Below are 17,671 nucleotides of genomic sequence, written 5' to 3' on the forward strand. Positions count from 1 at the left end.
ATTCAAACGAATTTTGATTTTCTTGGGCTGCTGATCCACTTGGTATATATTTCTTTCTCAACTTGTGCTCTGTCATAAATAATTGTTTTAAATAATTCCACTTGGATTTGATGGCATCAACTATAGAATAATTGTTAGTTATTAAGACAATAATTTTTATTAAAATACTTTTGGTAATTCTATACATAAAAACTTGAAAATTATACTAATATAATTTTGTATATTATTTTGAAATTTAAAAACTTACCACTGACATCATTCTCTTTAAATTTTGCTCGAAACTGCTCTGCTAGCTCTTGCCATGCTTTGTTATTCTTGACATTGTTTTTATAAACATTCAAATGCTTATTATACAAGCATGGATAATTTTGAACCAAGTAAATGATGAATAAATTTTTTTCATCTTTATGGCTCTTTTCATCATTTGTTTCCATTGCACTCAAACTAAAGTGTATGCACTCAAAGAAATTAAAAGCAATTTTAAGACTTAACCATTTTAAATAGTTCGACAGAATATACAGTCATTGGAAATGCAAAACATGTAGAGGGATCTAATATACCTGATACGCCCTCTGGTGCCGACCCTGTTGTATCAAATATTTTTCGTTCTGTCTCTCTTTTTACCTATGTTTTGGAGAAATATAGAAATGCAACATTTTTGATAAAGAGAGGTTATATTTCTCATAGTTCCTTATAATTTCAAATCCAAATTGCATTCTAAAGATTAAAATACAAATAAAATAGATTAATATGTAAGTAGATTAAATATTAAAAAATTATTTTTCCCTATTTAATTACACTACCGTCCGAAATTGTGCGAACTCTGCTTTTTCAACAACTATAAAACTGTTCAAATCTTCAAGAATATTAAAACTAAAATTTTTTCCTCTTTATTTTATTAAAGCTAATAAAATTCTGAAAGAAATGACACCTTGACAAAGAGAATATGTTAATTTTTCAATTAGATATCTAAGAAAAACCCAATTTTAAATGTTTTTACTATTTTTTTTATTTCTCTGGCAAAAATTAATATTTTTAAACGTTCTTAGGCTTATTGAAATCGTATTTTGTTATGCAATTCAAATTATATAAAACAATTCATGTACACATTCTTCCCTAGCGTATGCAAACCGTGAAAGTTGGCTCATAAAATGTCAAAAAATTTAAATTTAATTCTACAATAAAATATAATGTTTAAAAATCAAGTAAATATATCATTCTAAACTTCTCTGATTTACGTAAGTAAATTTAAGATTTATACATTTTACTGATCATTTTTTGTCATATAAATATTAATCACAATTTTTTGACATTTTATGAGCCAACTTTCACGGTTTGCATAAGCTAGGGAGGAATGTGTACATGAATTGTTTTATATAATTTGAATTGCATAACAAAATACGATTTCAATGAGCCTAAGAACGTTTAAAAATATTAATTTTTGCCAGAGAAATAAAAAAAATAGTAAAAACATTTAAAATTGGGTTTTTCTTAGATATCTAATTGAAAAATTAACATATTCTCTTTGTCAAGGTGTCATTTCTTTCAGAATTTTATTAGCTTTAATAAAATAAAGAGGAAAAAATTTTAGTTTTAATATTCTTGAAGATTTGAACAGTTTTATAGTTGTTGAAAAAGCAGAGTTCGCACAATTTCGGACGGTAGTGTACTTAAAATCTATAATCTATTAACGTCCGCTAAAGTGTTTCATGTCATTGTACATTTAAAAAAAATTAAGTTATTACAAATTTTTGACTGCATTTGTTTAAAGGTGCTTTTATACCTTTTTAATTTTCTGTTTTAAAATTATTCATACTATTGGAGTAAAACGAACGGAAATATTTTCTGTCACTTTTACTCCAATTGCCTGGACAATTTTAATACCGAAAACTAGAGAGATATAAAAGTAGTATTAAATTTTTCTTTTATTCAAGTTGTAACTTTAATTTATTTTTCAAATATAAGTGCATCATTAGAAAAAGTTACAAGTAACTTTTTCCTTATCATAATTTATTCCTGCAACTTTTTTTGTATATTCAAAACTCACCTTTACGCGCATTTCCGTTAGACGCAGTTTAAAATAATTTCCTTGCTTTCCAACTGTCTTTGTTGTTTGACGTTTCTTGTGGTGCTAGTTTGTTCATTTCGGTGTTTCAAAATTTTTTATTCTATTTTTTGTGGTATTCTCTTCTTTTTTAAAAATTTTATTGTGCATAAATTGCAAAATGGACGTAGTACCTGCAATTCAAGTATCGTTAGCTTGGGTGCGGGTGATGAATTTGTATTTTGAACAAAAATACAAAGAAGGACATTGGCGACGATATTGGGTGAAACCACATTTATAACCAAATATAAGAAATATTTATGGTGCTTGTATTGTTACATTCGATTATATGAAACGGGCAAATCACGAAGGATTTTATAACATTTATCGAATGAATGAATATCAATTTGATGAATTGCATGAGTTATTAAGATTAAAACTTGAGAAGACATATGTAGTGAGAGAGCCTTTGTCTTCGGAGCTGAAACTTTCGGTTATGCTGCAGTAAGTTGTATACTTTTATACTTATTTTAAAATGTTTTATTTATGCATGTCTATGCAATTTCGTAGATTTTATTGTATATATTAATTTTAAATAAAATGTCTCTTTCAATTAAAGTTATCTGGCACAAGGAGATAGCGTTCAAACTCTGTCAACATACTATTTGATAGGAAGATCAACCTTGTACGAGATCATTGCTGACGTAAGCAAAATAAATTGGGATGTTTTATCAAAAATATATTTAAAAAATAAAACACCTGCAGAATGGGAAGTAGTTGCCGATGAGTTTCAAGAGAAATGGAAAATTCACAACTGCATAGGAGCCCTCGATGGAAAACACATTCGGATAATAAAGCCGCCGCATTCTGCTAGTGCTTTTTTTAATTACAAAAAGTATTTCAGTTTTGTCCTTATGGGAATGTGTGATGCAAATTACAAATTTACATGGATAGACGTTGGTGATTATGGTGAGCTTGCAAAAAATGTAATTAACTTTTTAAAATATTTTATGTTTATATGAATTCTTTAATTGGATAATCTTAAAATTTCAGGAGGCCTGTCAGATTCCAGCATATTTGACGCTACTGGTTTTTCCCAGGAACTAGATAGTGGTAGGTATCCTCTACCAGAAGCAAAACTTTTACCAGGGACAAATAAAGTTGTCCCCTATTTTATAATAGGTGACGCCGGATTTGGCATAAAACCGTATTTGATGCGTCCTTATAATCAAAAGTTGATAAAGAGCTTCAAAGAAGAAAATTTTAATTTCTGGTGCGTAATAAGCAATTAAAAAGAGACATTCAATTAAAACTTTAATTTTGTCATAATAATTTTTGATAATATTTTTTTCATTCCAGTTTATCAAGCGCGCGTATGACTATTGAAATCGCTTTTGGAATATTGGTGAGTCGATTCCGAATATTATCTGGAATGCTCACAATGAAATTGAGCACTTCAGTAAATATAGTCAAGTGCTTAGTTTGTCTTCACAATTTCCTTATGGGAAAGGAATGCTCGGAAGAAGTTTATAGGAAATTTTATTCGCCGAAAAATGCAGGAGATGAAGATACTGATGATGAAGTTTCAGAGTCTGACGAAAGTTATCAGGATGAAGCAGAGGAAGAAGTCACGTTGCCTCATATTTTAAAAAATAAACATAAAATAAGAGATGCACTTGCATCATTTTTTCTTTTGAAATAGAATAAACAAAGGAAAGATAAACATAATTAACTTCAAATGAATGAAATGAAAAAGATATTTTTAAATTTTCTAGTAATTTAATACAATTATGCCTTTATTATTACAGTATAAATTTTTTAATATAACTAACGTGTCTTAATCCTAGAATCACGAGATTTTTGATTTTGTTATGCATGAAACAATGAAATGAAATAAATAATTGTAGTAAAAAAAATTAAATTACAAGAAAATAACTCTACATCTCAGTGTAATTATGTACCTAAATGAATTGTTCTTATCATAATAGTTTAATAGAACAAACCAAATGTGTTTTCTCTTATATAAAATAATATAAAATAGTCAACGCAACATTGTTTCTTAAACAATTTTAAAATCTTGGATTTAAATTTTTGAAAAACATTAAACACACCTACAAATATATAATCATATAAAATAAATTTTTCACAAATATTTTTTTCTCCTTTTTATCAAATTACATTTCTCTTTGCATCGTATTCATTACTGATGTAAAAACATGTCTTCTTTTTTCCAGTTTTACTTTTCTAAAATTTTTCACCATTTCTTCTTCATAACCATCATTTAATGAGTTTGGTAATTGTAGCTTCCTAGTCAAATTATTTAATACTCCTTGAATATCAATATTATTATTGCCAACATTGTCATTCAAATTTCCAATAACATTTTCTCGGTTCATTATTAATCTTTTTTCTTCATAATAAGATATTGCAGGATTTTTGAAATTTTGAAACTGATTCATTGTACTCTTAAATGTTTTGTCTTTTGCCTCCCACCTTTTTTTCTGATTTTTAGCGAATGCATCAATTGGCGGATGCCTCACTGTAAGTAAAAATTAGTTTCATACAATAAATAGTTACTACTATAATTAATTATTACATTAATAATAATAATGCAATACCTTTTCTTTCATATGCTAGTTTACGATATTCTTCATAATTTTGCTATTTTTTATTCAAGCAGGATGTCTCAATCCTATTTTTCCTTTTTCTATTGTTTATATTTACTGATGAGCTCTTTTTCATTTGTTTATCTTCCTTTGGTGCGTTATTATCAGTTGAATTTTTTTGCTGATGAGAAAGATCAATTTCTTTCGTTTGACTAATTTTTTTTCTCTTTGCAAGTGGGTCTAGTTTTTCATCAAAACAACTCTCATTATCATTATGATTATCAGTTAATTCATATTCCTTTTTTTGTTTATTATAAATGAACGGTTTGACGAGACGAATGTTTTCAATGATTGTTGGGTTCTGTTTTTTCGCATTTAGATTTTGATCTTTCTTCCCAACGAACGCAGCGAGTTCTTTTTCGAGATCACTAAAAAATACTTTTTTACTTGATAATTATGAAAGTAATATCTAATTTTCATTTCTAACTTATTATCTCAGTTTATTTACAATTAACATTTCCTCTTTACAAGTACCCTAACAGAAAAAGCTTACTTACTTTTGCAACTCTTCATTCTCCTTGCCAACTGCACCTTCTGGTTTACTTAGAAGAAACTCATTTAATTCTTCTTGTTGAGAACGGAGATTTTTCAATTCGTAATTCAATTCAACTTTAGAAAATGAATTACATTTTTCATCTTGTAATGTAAAATTTGTATTTCTTTTAATAGATTTCTGGCATCAACTGTGCGCATCATTTCTTCCACTTTTTTTTGTTCCAATGCTGTTGACTGGATAATTTTCATAATTTCCATTTCGTTTATGGCATCATAGAGTTCCTCTTTATGAGTAGTACAACGTTTTGACCTACAAGGTGAAAATTGCTTAAATAAATTGAATAACCGTTCAGTAGCTCTAGAATATTTATGCTACACAAATAGCAAAACCTGCTACTATAAAATCATTTATTATTTATACACAACGATAGAAATATTTAATTGCAATAAAGAAATAAAAATGTTTCTAATGTTATTTGCCATCTTGCAAACATATTATGTGTAATTGTGGCAAAAAATCATGATTTCTTTGCAAGTAAGTCTAAAAGAGTCAATGTTGATATGCTTCTAAAAATTGAAAATAGTGTAATGATCTAAATTTGTGTTGCCAAAGAATTCGCTCGCCGGATGGGGACCAAGTCGATACAATGCAAAAAAATAAATAGGATGAGTAGATCATCCGGAAATCTCGAGTGACTCGACAGCACCGCCCTTTGTCGTATTGTTCTGGCCAGTTTCTTGTCTGAAATGATACAAAGGTACCTTTAATATTAGCGATCGCGTTCACCAGGAGTTAATCCCGTATTAATCCAAAAATGTAAGTTAAGCATTCACGGCAAACGTAAACTAGGACGTGCACTCTGAGATAATCGTTTCCAGAGAAAACTAGAAGGGAAACGATTGGGTTGAAGAATCAGGTATGTACCTGATACTCTTGCCTGACGTGAACTAGGAACATTAAGGAAAACCTCTGGGAAATATCTTAGACCGGGGGGCACCCTGAGTTAAAGATACGGCCCTGAGCTTCGCATCCAGGTGATAGAGACTGCCCCTCTACTCACCTGGGGCGGTGAACGAGAATGGAAGTACCTATCTCTACGTCCTCTCGCGGGAGCACCCACAGAGAAGTCGCGAAGACGATACTCTAGGTTTTTGGTAGTGACGTCATACTCGCATCCTCTCGCAGGAGCACCTACAGAGAAGTCGCAAGGATGACGTTCTAGGTACATGAAGGTATCTTCTCGGTCTCTCGCAGGAGCACCTAAGTTGATAAGGAACAAGGAGGTAAAGTAAGGTTCACTTTACACGGAAGCACCCATAGTCAAGCGTACCATACCTTGCATTACCTGAATTCAATGAGGAGCGTCTCAATTGAGTCCAGGTAGCCAGGAACTAGGAGTGAGATCGCTTCCATCTAGCCAGAGGTGCACCTCAAAGCCAGTCGGAAGACGAACTGATGAAAAAGGTGCGAGCCGCCAGGTATATACTCTCGCTAGGTAGCCAGAGGCGTTAGCGCGAGGTGGGGGAAGAGAGAGACGCTGCTACTTACGCCGTCTACTTTCTCTCTCTTCGCCGGGCGAGTATTCTTACGATACGCCTATCGTTACAATAGAAACATAGTACTTACGCAGATTTCTTTTCATGAAGATTCTTTTGTGGACCTTTATATGATGCACTAGCTAAAAGAAACGCGCGTAAACGCGCGAGATATCTGCAATTTTTTATGAAAAATTAAAAATTTATTTTTATTTGACGGACACTTTTTGGAATTTTGATCTCACAAAAATAATAATATTATTTTTGTAATCGTTACTGTATTACTATTTCAACATTATGGTGTTATAATAATATAATACCTATTATTGCCCAGTCAATATGACCTTTAAATTTTGTACTCAAATAAAGATTATACAATGCTACGATCGTCGAATTGTCAGCAATACATTTAAATGACCCATCTCAGGATCCATGCAGGGTGAATTCCTATTTTGTTTACCACAAGGCCCATGAACTTAAAATCGCTTTACAATGTTAAAAAGTTCTGGATTCTTTATTTCGTCTGTGATTTCAGCACATATCATTTTATTTAAAGTTTCTGAATCGCAAATTTGTGTACGTAAACAAATAGTTAAACGCACATGTGTCAATCCACGTTTTTTTCTTCTCTATGAAAGACGATACATATAAAATTGTAAATGAATAAAATTACAAGTACCTTGAGTATGCTTAAGGTTAACAGTCCATCCAGGATCACCATAAGGAAACATTGTAGGATATGTCATAGGATCAAAATTTTCCCTAACAATAAGACTAGAAATTATTTTCTTATTATTTTCTGTTGTGCATACTGAATTTACATCAACATGTAAATCCCTCTTCAATTTCTGTAGATAATTTCTTCATCTTACAGGACAAACTTTTTTCTTTGGGTATTTTCTTTTCATTCTCAGTTTCAGTAGACAGAACTCTGTTGTCATTTTTACTGGGAAAAGTCTTTAAAAAATATGAAAGGTTTAGTTCACCATTTTGAACTTCTTTAGCTCGATTTATGAAAAGACAATTCCAATCATTCTCTACAAATCGAAATCCTAATATTAGACATTCTAACTGCTGGAAAATTATTTAATTAATTGTTTTCAAAAAATGATATCAAATGTTTGCTCATTATATTATTATCAGTTTCATAAATTAATCTTTTAATTTACACTGTTAACCAATACAGATGTTGCAAATGCTATTGCATTATACTTTACACTTAACTGTACCAATCGGTTGTTGATCAACATCTACAAAAAATTCTGTTGGTTTAAAAGGGAGCAATCTAATTAAATATTCTATTTGGTGAATATTCAAACACCCTGCATTAAGGCTATCAAAAATATAAAGTCTTACTCCATCGTAATAAACACAAATCCAATGACCAGAATTGTTATTACCGCTAAAAACTATTTGAATATGTTTAACTCTTTCTCTAATTGGAACAATTAAATCAAGCATTTGTAAATACAAAGTACTTTGCATAATGAAAAAAGAATTTGAATCATTTTTTGATAATTCTTGAAATTTATACATGTGCATATCATTTAACATTTCATTTACATTTTCAATAATTTTAAAATCTTCATTACTTAAAATAAAATACTCTTCTATGTTCGACATGGTATCCTTCTTCAACTTTCAAACTGTTGATAAAGCCAATTTTCAAAACAAATCGTTTATTTTAGTTTATTGCTTTAAAAAATTTACTTACATGTGTTTCACCTATAAAATATTGCATTAACTATAATTCAGCTAACTAATGCAACAATGATAGTCTTTTATGAACGTGAATTAGCGTTGTTTAATCTTTTTCCACATTACATCATTTTCGATAATGATTATTATTGAACTTATTTTCCTCTGCACTTTTTATTAATATTCAAATCAATATTCAACTCACAAACTATTATTTAACCCTTAAAACAATATTCAAACCTCTTTCTATCTATTTAAATACTTTTCCAAAAGCCAGCATCCTCTATTCTCAAACAGTCAATATTTTTTTTTCAATATCGAAATATATTCAATGCCAATGTTATCCAATATCATATTTTATTATCCTCAAAATCCAAATATCTTTAATGCCAAAATTACCCAATACCAAAAAATTTTTCCAAAAGACAGCTTCCACTATTATAAAACAATCAATATTTTTGTTGCATTATTAAAATATATTCAATACTAATGTTATCCAATATCTTTCTTTATCCTCAAAATCGTAATATCTTTAATGCCAATGTTATTTAATACCAAAAAAACTAAATGGATTGAAGTATTTTTTATATGAAACATTTACGACAACCAAAAGAAACAAATATCTTCAATACCAATATCATGCCATATCCATATTTATCTTTAAAATACATATATAATTATTAATACTATACAAAAATAGGAATATATTTTTTGGGCCCAATACAAAAATGAAAAAGACAAATATAATATAAGAAGATTCAACACCTGCAGTAAGTTATTGATCGACAAATTGCAGAAAAATATTATAAACTTTATAATAATCAAGTTAAGTTACCTGAGACTATTAGAATCTTTTTTTAGCAACACTACTACAATGTTGTTGAAACGGTAGTCGGTTGCTCTATGTTTATCTTACATCAGCAGTAGCCGTTTCACTCCATTGAGGAGAAGTGTTATACCCCCACTCTACCAATCTGGGCCTATATTAAGTTCTCGCAAGTGGCAGATATTACGGTAGGCCTGAGTGGCATCCTCGGGGATAGGTGTTGGTAAGTTAAGTATGAATACACCACTTCCACTCACTGGGATTAAACGGTTATCATCTATATCGCATATACAATAATAAAAAAATTTCCCTCAACCCAAGACTGTTAGGACGAATCGAGCGATCACGGATTGGGTCCTGAAAAGGGAAGTGGTATATCCTCACTCTATCGGCCTGTCCCGGGCTCAGACCTCGAGTAAGTCAATTACAGCGGGGGCCTGTATGACGTTCTCGGGCTTAATGACAATATTATTTTATGACGCTTAATGAGTTTTTCAAAAAAATTATAAAATTTTTAAATATAAACACTGTTTAATTTATTTTGACATATTCGTTTTCCTCAGAAGTTCACGATTACGATCATATATTGCTCCAATAATAACACAGGCACAAAAAAAAATTCAGTTCCCAAAAAACACAACCCCATATTCCTATGTTTTTGGGGTCGCTGAAACCGAATATGACCATTAACAATTTTTTTGACGACCCATTTTCCCGCAACCACCCCTTGCACCTACTCACGGGGGTTGGAGTTTCAAATTAAAAAAAAATTGAGTATGGTGTCTATTCCAATGTTTTTTTGGGTCGCTTCATCCCAAAAACACCATTGAAAACAAATCCTTTCTTTCCTTAACCCCGTACAACCCTCTGGGAGAGGGTTAAAATTTTAAATTTCACAAAAAGTCAAGTTCGGTGTCTAATCCTACGTTTCTTGGGGCGCTGAAATCAAAAAACACCACCAAAAACAAATTATTTACCCCTTTAACCCGCTAGAACCCCTGGGAGGGGGTTGGAATATCATTTTTCACGGCGCTAAGTGTAGAAAAATAAATTTCCTTAAGATTTTGTAGGTGCGTATTTGTGTAATCATAGGTAACTTTCTAGAAAACTTTATTGTTGGTGATGTTTTTTGGTTTCAGCGACCCAAAAAACATAAGATTAGACACCGTACTCGACTTTTCGTGAAAAATGAAATTCCAACCCCCTCCAGGGGTTGTAGGGGGTTAAACGGGTAAAGAATGTGTTTTTGTTGGTGTTTTTTGATTTCAGCGACCAAAAAAACATAGGAATAGATACCGTACTCGACTTTTTGTAAAAATTGAAATTCCAACCCCTTCTCAGGGGGTTATAGGGGGTTAAGGATTTGTTTTTAGTGGTATTTTTCGGATTAAGCGACCCAAAAAACATTGGAATTGACACACTACTCGATTTTTTTTTTGAAACTCCAACCCCCGTGAGTAGGTGCAAGGGGGTGGTTGCGGGAAAATGGGTCGTCAAAAAAAATTTTCATGGTCATATACGGTTTCAGCGACCCCTTTCATTACAGTATTTAAAAGGTCATCGACCATCTTATGAACCCTCAACCAAAAGCTGTTTTGACAACAAAAATTTCAGGTAGAAACCGTCGAGAACCCTAATTATCAAAGTAAAGATATATATGTTTATATAATCTAATAATAATGAGAAAATTCAAGTACTAAGAAAATGTGAATGAATGACGGAATGAATACAAAGATTATTATACTATAATTTTGGCACTCCCATAATTGCAACTCAAGTGCAAGGGCAGCATCGTGAGCACAATTTTCTTCATGTTGACCATCAGAAGCTGTACTTGTGCTCTCCAATAATTCCAATGTAGCTGCAATTGCAGCATCTTGTGCACATTTTGTATTTTGTTCAAAGTCAGCTACATTTTGACAGTTCAACAGTTGCAAATTAACTGCCACAGCTACATCTTGTGTACAATTCGCGTTTTGCAGACCATCATCAGCTAAATTTTGGTAACCTAATAATTGCAAATTAACTGCATTGCTAGAAAGTTGTGAAGAATTTGAATTTACTTGCTGGAGTGTTTCTTGCGGAAATACTTCTTCTTCTCGGATCTTCTTACTGATGCTTGACGTCTGTGAACTGATATAAAATACATTATTCTTTTGTAATATTATTAATGTTTGCTAAATAAAATGTGAAATCAATATTTGCTTTTAACCTTTGCATTACGTTTTTGTGGGAAATATGCTCTTGCAGAAAATTCATATCCTTATTGTATTTATAACCAATACCTTTGCCATGAGCTTTTACGAAACTTGTACGCATGTTGGTCCATCGTTTACTCAATTCTTTATTAACTGTAAAATTACAAAAACATTTGTTTAGTAATAACAATGTAAATATTTATTAAAGATTTTTCAATTACTAAAATTTTACAAAGATATAGATAGAAAATAAAACATTTTTATTTCTTGTTTTCTTCAATAGAACTAAACAAAATTCAAAATACATTCTAAATAATCTTATCTGTGAAAATCGATAATTAAAAAAATTTTAATTCTGCTTTAGTGGGAAAATAATGAATGAAGGTCTTTTACTGTTAATTATTTAAAAAATACATACTTTTTTCAGCTTCTTCTTTAAATTGTTCTTCACGATCTTCATCTGTAATTTAAAAATTATAGATTTTTCTTAAGGTTAAGTCATTTTTTATATGATAATAATTATTATTAATATTTTTTCTTAAAAAATATATTTAAAATACTTTTACTCACTGTACAATAATGGAAAATAGCCTTCTTCAATAAAAGAAAGAAGGATTTCATTCCATGCCTCGTTTCTTTTAGCTGGTTTACTGTATTTCCTCTCATATAAACAGGGGTGTCTCTGAATACACTGTATTAAGAATTTATCTCTGTTATCATTTTCCTCATTTTGAGACATATTTATTTAAACTTAAAAGTAATTAATTAACTAAAAAGTTTTTAGTTTCGAATATGAAAGTTAAACAACTGAAATGAACATAGATTGCGTACCACGGTCGTGTAAATAGGTGTAGAATCTTTTGTGATGGGAAAAACTTATATTTTCGCCACAAAGCTAGTTCCACAACTTTCCACAGCACTGCAGCACATTAGTATCAATGATCTCTAAATAACTAGAATATTGACTTCCATAGTAACTGGCGAACTGAGTGAGATGGGATACTTTTGTCCATCGGCATTTGTTTATCCAATGGTTGGAGGTGGCCATAGGTGGCCATAGGACATATGGCAGTCAGCACATTGTAGACGCACCTTAATTACAGCGGTTTTGGTAAGTGTTGGAAATAGCGCTTTAGGCCAAACTGTCAGCAGCTATCCCAGTGCTCTCACAAATATTGATTCTAGATCTGTTTATACGAACGTTTACTTCATTTATATAAATATCCAATAAATTATATGATTTAAATTTGTTATCAAGTTAAATAAATATGTCTCAAAATGAGGAAAATGATAACAGAGATAAATTTTTAATACAGTGTATTCAGAGACACCCCTGTTTATATGAGAGGAAATACAGTAAACCAGATAAAAGAAACGAGGCATGGAATGAAATCCTTCTTTCCTTTATTGAAGAAGGCTATTTTCCATTATTGTACAGTGAGTAAAAGTATTTTAAATATATTTTTTAAGAAAAATTATTAATAATAATTATTATCATATAAAAAAATGACTTAACCTTAAGAAAAATCTATAATTTTTAAATTACAGATGAAGATCGTGAAGAACAATTTAAAGAAGAAGCTGAAAAAAGTATGTATTTTTCAAATAATTAACAGTAAATGACCTTCATTCATTATTTTCCCACTAAAGCAGAATTAAAATTTTTTTAATTATCGATTTTCACAGATAAGATTATTTAGAATGTATTTTGAATTTTGTTTAGTTCTATTGAAGAAAACAAGAAATAAAAATGTTTTCTTTTCTATCTATATCTTTGTAAAATTTTAGTAATTGAAAAATCTTTAATAAATATTTACATTGTTATCACTAAAAAAATGTTTTTGTAATTTTACAGTTAATAAAGAATTGAGTAAACGATGGACCAACATGCGTACAAGTTTCGTAAAAGCTCATGGCAAAGGTATTGGTTATAAATACAATAAGGATATGAATTTTCTGCAAGAGCATATTTCCCACAAAAACGTAATGCAAAGGTTAAAAGCAAATATTGATTTCACATTTTATTTAGCAAACATTAATAATATTACAAAAGAATAATGTATTTTATATCAGTTCACAGACGTCAAGCATCAGTAAGAAGATCCGAGAAGAAGAAGTATTTCTGCAAGAAACACACCAACAAGTAAAGTCAAATTCTTTACAACTTTCCGGCAATGCAGTTAATTTGCAATTATTAGATTACCAAAATTTAGCTGATAATGATTTGCAAAACGCGTTCAGTAACGAAATCAGGGAAAAAGAAGTATATCTGCGAGAAACACTCCAGCAAGTAAATTCTAATTCTTTACAACTTGCTGGCACTGTAGTTAATTGGCAATTATTGGATTACCAAAATGTAGCTGATAATAATTTGCAAATCGCGATCAGTAATGTGAGCATAGAAAAACTCTCTCCTTTATACTTTTTTTCAAGTAAATTATACGCTCTCTTAACATGTTGCATTATTCATCCCATTAATAGCACACAAAATTACAACTCTAATATAAATTATTCTTAACATTGTGTTACAATATTCTTGCGTACCATTTATTTGCATAGATGAGTAATAATGTGTCAATAAGCACGAAAATTTTATCTTAATATTTATGTGGTCTTTAAATAAATGTATTAAATTCAACAAAAAAAATTACTTCCAGTGAACTAGAAAAAGAGCTAACTGAGTTTGCAGAATTAAGTAATGAACAATTTATTAAGGAGAAGCAGAAATCTCGAATTCCTGAGAATTTTCCAATTGTTGAGGAAGAAGAAACTACTATTTCTAAACGCAAAAGTATGTGCGAGGAAAATATAACAATAATTGGCAATGAAAATAATACTGCTGGAACAAATGAGATGCAGAAAAATAAAAAATTATGCTTAGTAAAAGAGTTAGTTAATTCTCAACTAAACATGTACAAGAAAAATAAAATAGAATCACAAACAAACCAACAAAAAGAAATTTTAACGAAAGAACCAGGAACTCGTAAAGTTACAAATGCAGTAAAATCCAAATTTTTAAACCATGTAACACAAAATCATGAAGAGCATTGCCAACGAACATACGCAAGGAAAGGTAAAGCTTATGATTACTTTATTTATTTATTATTATTATTATTATTATTGTTCTTGAAAGTAAATGTATAAATATATTTGCTGAAATTAATAATTCCTCTGCTTGAATGTAGAAAGAAAGCAGCAGAAAAATTGGGAGGCTAGAAACGAAACATTTCAGAAGGCAATGGATGATTTCGAAGAGTTAAACAAAACAGCAATATCTTATTATGAAGAAAAAAGATTAATAATGAACCGAGAAAATGTTATTGGAAATTTGAATGACAATGTTGGCAATAATAATATTGATATTCAAGGAGAGTAGATATACAGGGAGAGTTCTAATCCTAAATTCCTGTTACCGACATTTACCGACATTATTAGTCCAGACTCAAACCACATATCTCAGACTCAAACCACAATATCGTAAAAGAGTCTGAGGGTCCTCGAGGGGGTGAAAAGAGAAAGGGGTTTATCCTTGAAAAATAGTGGTGGGGGGTCTGTTTAATGTGGTAAAAAGGGTAAGGGGTTTAACCTTGAAATAGTGAAGATGGGGGGAGGATATGTACCTATATATAATTCCATGGAATTTCCTAAAACGTCATCGTTTAGGAATTTTAAATCAAATTGAGCGAAAAATTTCGAGGAAATTCCTATACGTCATCGTTTAGGAATTTAAATAAACAATTTCATGGTCAAACCACAATATCGTAATAAAAGAGTCTGAGAGTCCTTGAAGGGGTGAAAAAAGAAAGGGGTTTAACTTTAAAAATTGTGGTAATAGAGGGAGGGGGGAATATATGTATAATATATAGCTATATATAATATATAGGTATAATCGCTGGGTGGAGAGAAAAATTTCGTGGAAATTCCTAATCGTCATCAATTGCAATAATACTTTCAAGGATAAAAACAATTTCAGGGTCATCAATAACACTTTGAAGGTTAGATCCAGGTATAAAAGCTCCCTTCCCTTTGGATATTTTTTTATCGCTCTATTTTTTAAACCATAAACTTAATGAAGAACAATAAACAGTCAGAATTAAATTTTCGGTTACAGTGTTTTTTAGAAAATCTTTCTCAATTAAAACGTGATATACAATTACGAATAGATACTGATCATATAAACAAAAAAATTAAAACAATTAATATTAACAATGAACAGCGAAAAAAAGATTGACTTTTCTGAAATAAATAAAGTTGCTCGAGGAGAATATTTTTTACCCAACGTAAAATTAAGTGACTTCGAGGTCAATATGAAATACAGCGTGTCTGATATTCGAAAAGTGGAAACAAAATTTGGAGTTAGAATTATTGCAGACATTGCGAAAACATGTTCAGTTTTTCTACCTCAAAGAGTGTCCAAACATTTACAGGAAAATGATGATGTATTTCAAAAAATGAAAAAACTAAGCGAAGAAGAAAATTTGTGTATGACATATTTGGGAGGAAAATTCAATCATGTTCAGTTTAAAGCTGTTAATAAGTAATATTTTAAAAAAAAAATTTCAGTATACATAATGCCGTTTGCTTTTAAAGATCAGTTGTTGCTTTCAAGTACCTATAATTTAAATGCACAAGGTACAAAGCAAATTTTTGTGGGACTTGAATATCAAAATGAAAATTTTATTCCTTTGGTTCAACTGAGGGGGAGTTATCCTAAATCTATAGTGTCACTTACACCCGAAGCTTGGAATCTTTTAAAATATAATTTAAAAGAAATCTCATTATTCTTCGATGGTGAAACTAATCAACGAAAATTAAGCTGTGGAAATTTTAACCTATACTTTACAAATTCATTTGGGTAAAGAATAGTTATACTGGAACAAACAGAAGATTTATCTAAAGAAAAATTGTTTCATCGATATATACTAAATAAAGCAAATTTTTACGTTCTTCAAAAAATTAGTTTCTGTATTGATCAACATCTTAATGAATTACTTTTTTTACCATTAAAATATGCCAACGATTCTATAATATTAGCTTGTGCTAATGATATTTTTTTCAAAATCAAAGAACCGAATATAAAAAACATTGAAACATATATTACAAATAATTATCACAGTTTAATTAAAAAATCATTGAAAAAAGTTATATTTTTTAACACTTTACGTTTTCAATTATTATTTACAGAAATGATGTCTTTAAAATTGAATTTATTAGCTCAAAATATTTTCAATATATTGACAAAAAAGAATTCAATGATGTAATATGTACTGACTAAAATAAATAAATAAATAAAATTTACATTAAAGGCCTCTATTATTTAAAAAATACCAATTCTTTTAAATCTATATATAAGGACATATATATGTCCTTTACAACTCGTAGAGGACATGCTACGTTTTAGAGAATATTCTTCTCTCTGTTTAGAAACTTCTAGAACATTCTTTCATCTCTTTCTCTCCTGTATAAAAAAGTCTTAATATCTCGTTTCAATTAACAAGATCCATTGTCAGTGATGAGCTTTATCTTTAATTTCTGTCGCAGTCTGTACCAAAATGTAAACTATCCCCTAATCTGCATAAGGTGTACCATCATTAGCTCATGCAGTTCTTCTTCAGATATTCAAGTGGTCAGCCGCGTAAAAAAATTAACAGAATTTTTTTAAAAATGTAAGAAGTTTAAAGTTTTAAATACTAAATTTAGAAAGTTTTAATTGTTTTAAATAAGTGCTTTAAAACATTTATATTTTTTTACTTAAAAGAAATTTTATGCCACTGAGAGAAGTGTAAAAAATGTAAAAAGAAATATTCTCAAGATTTAAATAATTAAAAAAACCGTTTTATATTATTTATGAGAATTTATTGTTTTAATAAAAGAAAGTTTTTAAAGTATTTGTATTTTCTATTTTTGAAAAATTTTAAGCCATCGAATTAAATAACATTATTTTATTTAAAAAGAATTTATTATTTTAATAAAAACAGTTTTTGTCATTTTTAAAATTAAAAAATTTTTTATTTCTAGTGCTTCAATTTCCTTAAGGATATATTTAATTAAAAAAATCTTAACACAAAATTGAAGTAAGTTATATTTTTTTTGATATATGTTTTAATTAGTTTAGTTTTTGTAATAAAAAAAATAGTTTTAATTTTTACTAAAATAAATAAATATTTTTTTTGAAAACTTATTTGTATTTAAGAAAACTATTTAAAAA

This window comes from Leptopilina boulardi, unplaced genomic scaffold (genome assembly GCF_019393585.1).
Source record: "Leptopilina boulardi isolate dan_hultmark-lab unplaced genomic scaffold, ZJU_Lbou_2.1 LbouV2_331, whole genome shotgun sequence".
Lineage (NCBI taxonomy): Eukaryota > Metazoa > Arthropoda > Insecta > Hymenoptera > Figitidae > Leptopilina > Leptopilina boulardi.